This window comes from Anopheles ziemanni, chromosome 2, assembly GCF_943734765.1.
Source record: "Anopheles ziemanni chromosome 2, idAnoZiCoDA_A2_x.2, whole genome shotgun sequence".
NCBI classification, from domain to species: domain Eukaryota; kingdom Metazoa; phylum Arthropoda; class Insecta; order Diptera; family Culicidae; genus Anopheles; species Anopheles ziemanni.
In genome coordinates, this window is record NC_080705.1 from 1,164,016 (window position 1) to 1,171,020 (window position 7,005).

The window sequence follows — 7,005 nt, forward strand, 5'->3', positions numbered from 1 at the left end:
CGTTCAATGTGCGGCGCACGAAAAGCGACAGATGTTTATCTCTTCGGCCCAGTTTTCATTATCGCTCATTTCCGGACACATCCGGCTGTGGATGTGGATGTGTGCCATGGTATGGGCCCGTGTTGCCGCAGGTATCCGAGGAGATATGCTCGCCGTCCACGTTATGCTGTGAAGGCTTATATGGGAACGTGCACATAAGGGGTACGGCGTTCCCGAAATGACAAGGGATGATCGACGCGTTACCCGATGGGATGCGACAATATTTTGATCGAACAAATGAAACTACTCCGCGGAAAATGGGGAAGGGAACGTAAAGAAAAGTATCCCTAAAAAGTGTAACAGTAGAAAAAAAAATGCTCGATCCATCCATTTGGACAGTGGAAAATCATTATTTGATGAAAGATGTCATATGTTAGTCTGCTTTTTTTTGCACCTAATAAAAAAGAACCATATTCAGCTCAAATCTAAGCGCCGACGTTTGTTAAATTTGATGAATGCGATACGGAAATGGAGTTTCTTTTTTTATGTCATCGAATTAAGTGTTGCTTTCAACTATTCAATTCGAGGGGATGTCAATTTTCCATAAGTTGTCAAGCAACTTATCTTTTTTTTTAATCGACAGACCAATTGGAAACGCGAAGCCAAGCCGAGGCCATTTACGTAGCCACGTAAGGTGCCGTAAAACCATCGTTGATGCACAGGTTACTCAATACGTTTAAATATATGTATAACTGACGAACTAATGAATTGTTTTCCTGCCAGAAATTTCACTATCGGTTTCCTTCAACCGTGCGTCTCGAATGATCAACCTGCTTCATTAGGGAAACCTATAATCACCAACGGTGGAAGCGCGACAAGCGATTTGTGGAAATGGTGATCCACTCCCTCTTGTAACACGAGATTTGCGTTAAACATTAAAAATGTATAAACAACGCCGAATGCATGGACGGCGGGCCGTATCGAAACGATCGTTTCCGTTTCGCGACCAGCGCCATCTCGCATCTAGCGTAATTAAGTTGCGATCGCTCCATTAACCGTATGTGCTGCCATAAAATGCGAGGCAACACTTTTTTCACCCCCCAAATGCTTCGGGTCATCTTTCTCTTCGATGCCGCGCAATTATTTGGTTGCATAAACGTACTCTATCATAACACGATCTGGCCTCGCACGGCTTTAACGCTGTTGCGCCTTGCATGTTGTTCATCGGAATATTTGGGAGCAACGACACTATTCGGTCCAGGGCATAACATACCTCTTGGTCTCCATTGCTTGCCTGCTTCAGATGTCTTCTTGCATTGTACAAAAGAATTACCAAAACGTGGATTCTCATGCAGAAATTATGCTAGACACAACACGGTGAGCACACGCTAGAAGATCATGATTTCGCAAAGCTGATTGAGCCGGTACACATGGATCATAAAGTAAGGAATGGAAGACAAAAAAGCGCATGGGAATTGTGTTATCTGTGGAACCTCCGCCGCGTTCCCTTTCTCTAAACTGTCGCGTAACGAATGCACTCTCCATATTAGTAAACCGCATCTCGTAAGATGCATTTTGTCTGCAGCGATCGATGCACCGATCGTCATTCGTGCGTGGAACAGTTTGCAATGCATTAAGCATACACAAACAAAACATAAGCATATGTTTATGCTCATTGCAATTATTACTCTCAATTTCTATGTGTCATGTTCGTCATTTCAAGAAAAGTATTGTAAGTAAGTATGCTTTGATTTTTGAAATGACTGGAACCATTCAAAACTGAAAACTGAACATTTTTACCCTTCACAGCAGAGATAAAATACATGCATTCATCCTAGTCCTGTTGTTTTTGTTGGAAATTCATAATTCTTACCCGAAGGTACCAACGAATAAACCACGTCGGAGCATTTCCGGCCAAACGAGTTACATCAGGAGAGATCGAGGTTTTCCGGATCCTCTTCCTGGAGGTCCGAGAGAAAGACAGAGAGAATTTGCCCGGGGGACGGCTCGCATATCATGCATCGGAATGCCCGACTGCAACACATGCACCTTCGCACCCAGCAGGCACTGAGGTACATTGGAAATCTCGAGCAAATCGTAATCCTTGATCCAGGCAGCGCTAGACAAACCGTCGAAGACGCTGGCACGGAAACAAAAGGGAAAATGCTTGCTCCTCGAAGTGGAGCTCCAAGCAAGCGGAGAAATCTCGGCTGTTTCGAGAGACGCGCGATCGAGCGAGCGAGCCGTGAACGTGAGCGTGAGTGAGCTGGCGAGAGAAATCGAGCAAAAGGCAACAACAGGCCGAGCAGCACAAGTTGGTGGGAAAAGTCAGTTTCCAAACAACAGCGTAGGAGTGAGCACGTTGGTTTCCGTGCGGCGTGACCGCGAATAGTGCACCAGCGCGTTTACATCGCTTTGCTGATAAGTACAATCGCTTTCGTAGTTTTGTTTTTCGCTCCCCTCTGTTAATGTAATATTCAAATTGTGCGGGTAAAGTTATGTGCAGAATGTGACTTCATCCGGGCGTGGATCGTTTTGTAGATCGCTGTAGCACTAGGGTCGCTTAGTAGGCACGCACTGGATTTGTGTGCTTCTACTACTTCGTTGGCAACAGTTGGTTGTGCCCGACCGGCGTGTGCGTGTGTGCGGTATGAATGCATGTTAATTGTCCTTCTTTTGTCGTTAGTTGGGTGATAGAAAAAAAAAAGCAACAGTCTAGTGTCCTCGACGCGAGTGTTTTCGTCCCATCCCACAGTCAAGTGTAAGTGAAATCCTTTAACAGCTTGTGCTGGTATAAGTATAACGAGTGCGTCGGCCTGCTTGCCGCCGCTTATTTATCAGTAGTACAGCGGCGTTCGTTCAAAATACTAGGAAGTAGTGTCTGGTGGATTTGACTACCTGTGAAAAAAGGTTTTGTATTTGGTGAAATTAGTGCTTGCGATTGGAAGATGCTGTTGCCCGCACTTTGGAAACGGAAGGATAAGCTCGACAGTGTGACTTGTGTGGTACTGTAGCTACAGATATGCCTTAGTTGTGGAGAAAGTGTGTAAGCATCAAAAGTCTTGTGAGGCGATGAATGTGCGACGACAGTGACCTCGAGCGCCTCGATTGGTCCTCCAGAGCAGTGTTGCAAACAAACCGTCCAAGGACTGTCTCAGGGTCAAGGCCTGTTGCACCAGCACCAGTATCAGTCCGGGATCAAAACGGACGGTAAGCATCGTTTCGAGCGTCTTGATTTGATTTGGAAAATGTTTGCGTATACTAATGAACTCTACATCAAAGAAATCTTTCAGCACGCATTCACGACCGAAATGTTGAACTGGTTTTGGCGTATGTGTGCTCCAAAAAGTCTGGAATACCGATGGACCGATGCCTTGCCTCGGCTCGTCGGTGGAATCGAAATTCGAGCGATAATTATTTAATCAGCACGCGGAGCAAGCAAGCGGATAGCGCGATGATCCGTCCGTAAATCAATGCTCTTGGAATGGAGAGCGACGCGGCATGATGGGGGCTTGCCTGGCCGTCTTCTGGTAGACACACACTTTTTTTGTTCGTTTCGAGCCAAGACTCAACGATGAAGTGGCCACCGGATCTTCGGATGGGGATGAGCAGCCCGCGGATCGGTCGAAGAAAAAAGAGATATAATTAAATTGGTTTCAAAAATCAATAATCTCTCTTCCGTCTTCCGCCTTTAGTTTCGTGCAGAGACCCACCGAAGCAATCGGCGAGTCTTTCGAAGCTGCGGTTCCATGTCCATTCGGAAATGCTCCTCCCAGTGCCCGGCCCCAGTCGCCGCCTCCAGCGAAGGAAGCGATTCTAGTTCGTGACCGCTGCGGCATGATAACCCGTTAAAAAACATCGTTCTTTGCCGTACTGGCTGGAGATAGAAAAAAACGTTCGTTGCACATGAACCGATCGGTAATGAAGCCTCTTATCAATCCGGCAAATGAACGGCGCTGGTGATGATGATGGTGCTGACGGTGCGAAGGGGAACGCCGCGCAGCATCTCGCGTTCGAAAAATCCCGGTGAACCGTAAAGAGCGGAAGTCGGACATCGTTGATGACAACGGCGACCAATCGAGGCAACTGGGGGCGCGGAAGTGTACACACCGTTTTTCCCGCAACCTCGCCGGGTTTTGGTTGATTTAATCGGCCCGATTGTGAATAATTGATCAGAGCGAAAGCAGTGCTGCTGCGGCGTTCAAAAATGCTTTCGCTGAGCACTGATTCGTGTTGTTTTTATGGTTTAACGCGTCGCCGTATTGATGAAATCTCTCTAATCGCGAGGCGTCCAACTCAAGCGCATTTTCATTTTCACCGATGGCCGAAAGTCGAACGCCGCTCGAATCGAGGTCGAGCTTGATATTCGTTCGACACAGTTTCCGGAGCGAGCAGGGCTCATGCGATGTAGATATCAAAGGGATGAAGCATGGTTATTTCCGACGGTCCCAAAAAGTTTCGTTTGTATTTTAACCTTCCGGACCGTCTCCCGCCTATATTAGTCATTCAAGCTGTTTGCTTCTGTGCAAGCCCTTTAAAGTCGGATTCACTGTACTTCCTCGTCGATCGACGGCCACTTGTCAGAGATCCCTCGAGATTGTGCAATGGGAGAAACTGTCGCAGAGTGAAGTTTCTCTTCAAGTGAAAATGATATCGGATACACACTTAAGCACCCCGACCGACAGGGTACTTGCGGAAGCTGTACTAGAATCGACGTCAATTTGCATAGTGACGCTGTCAAGTGTCAAAAAAGTAATTCACTCACTCGTGAAGCCTCTTGATCCATACTAACAGAGGAGGCTTGGTGCTTTTAAAGTAACCATGGTATCATTGAGAACAAGCGGCATTCCGATTCAATTTATGGAAGACGATATGACTCTACCCTTTTTTCAGTAGCCCACAGCATCTGTTTTTCAAAAACCATATCGTTTAATTTTCAAGCGTAGTGTAAATTCGTTGCTATTTGGGGTTGTTTGCGAACATTTGAAACCTTTGCTTGATAATTGCTAAATCCGTGCTAGTAGTTTCGTTTCGTTTGTTGTTTGGAAAAAAACCTGTAGGAAATAGGTGAAAAAATCATTCAAAAATGAACGAGGCAATATTGCGTGTGCAATTGCACTCGCTCACTAACAAGCACGCCTCTGACGGAAGCACCGCAAGTTGCGGAACCGGTAAACCATTGAACAAAATGCAACAAAAAGTACGCTAACAAGCTTTTTTTTCTGCCATAACCAACATAGATTTCACTTGAGTTCGACTGGGTGGCTTTCAAAACCTCACTCTGATGGATTAATGTTAGAGGTAAAGAAAAATTAAATGGGTAAAGTTAAAATTCAACAGCATTGATTTTTCTAATTTTTTTAACAGCTAGGGTTGAGGCAACCCTGTGTGACTATCTTAACCTGATTCCAGTTTGGGCAGCTGCTGTTGAACTTTTATTAATCTAGAACAACTCCACAAACTAACACTCACTTCAGAGTTGTTTAACATTGACTCATGTTGTTGTGCGATAAGCGCAGGCAAATTTTATGTCCCAGAGGTCAGCGGGATCCAATGAACTCGGCCGATAATGAGACGACCTCCGCGTGTTGCCGCACGTACCGCAGGGTCACAGATTGTGAGCTACCAAGAGTCACGGATTATAAACTGGCCCCTCGTTATGTTGTATTAACCAGACAGGGGTTGTTTTAGCGTAAATTGTTCAACCAAGGTATGCGATCATCACTCTGGCTACTGGTCTTGCGCAATTAATGCTCCCAGTTCTGCTGGCGGACTGACGATTTAAAATTAATGCTCAATCTGGTTACTCACAGGACAAGCAGATTTACATAACCTAAAACCGAAGAGCCTGCGACGACGAGCCGTTGATGCGTGAATTTCTTCAAATTTATGTTCGGGCTCGGTCGATGTCTTATTTTGAAGCACTTGTTGTCGTAAGGATTGCGCAATTTCTTCCTTGCTCATGTAATGCACACCAAGTGTTCGATATGCATGCTTCGTCTTCGCTGCTCAGGCGAGAAGAATCGATCCCTCAGACAGTTCGCTAGCGCCTGGATCCGGAATCGCTTTCGTCTGCTCAGCTTCCGGGACTGGGGATGGGTTTGAGTGAGACGAACAGGACAAGGAAAATGGGGACAATGTTACAATTTTTCCCCATTTCCTGTCGTTCACGGCCCGTTTAGCTTTTTAGCATAAATCCATCATTGATCCAGGCTTATCGGGGCCTTCCTTAAGGCCGTTTAAACGTGGGTGTGTGCAGAGCTGCGTCTCAGACGGCATTTATGTTTTCGCTTAGCAGGGAACGGTCCCCAGATCGTGTGGTAGTTCTGTGTATGTGTGCGTGTGTGTGTGACGTTCTCTACGGAAAACTGTTGCTCAATTTCGTCATTTCGTTTTGTGTATCCTTTTTCGTTGGAACTACTGCCTTCCGGAATTTCGTTCCGTACAACGGGGAAAAAGATGCAAGCAGTTTCAATCCCTCTCTTCTTCTCTTTCGCATTCCGATGCTGTGCGTTATGGAACATACTTTATGGGTTTTTTTCCATGCTGGACGGGCGATGACAACGTGCAGTCTCTGAGTTGTGCATACGAAGAGAGGAAAGTAGACAGTAAAAAAAGTTGAAAATTCATGAACATTTGGACCGTTTCCATTACGCGACGTTCGGGTGTTTTGTATTTCTTTCTTCCTTTTAGAAGAAAGTTATCTGATATGTTTTCTTCTTCGTCCCCTTTTAAATTCGCGGCCAAAAATCCGACAGAATAGAGGGATGCCGCCGTAAGCTGTCGTTATTAGTTATGGGATAGGTGAATGCAACTGTTGCCTCCCTAAGTCATCCACCCGAAGTCGTAAACGGTTTTTATTTGGAGTATATGCTGCATAAATCTAAGGAAGTTTTTATGGACCCGATTTGCCGAACTACCGCTTCATTTACTTTCATCAAGGTAAGACTTAATTTAACGATCGTCGATCATGTATTTGCTGAGCGTGTTTTGATGCCGATGGAAGTTGCTTTCTAACGAGACCGA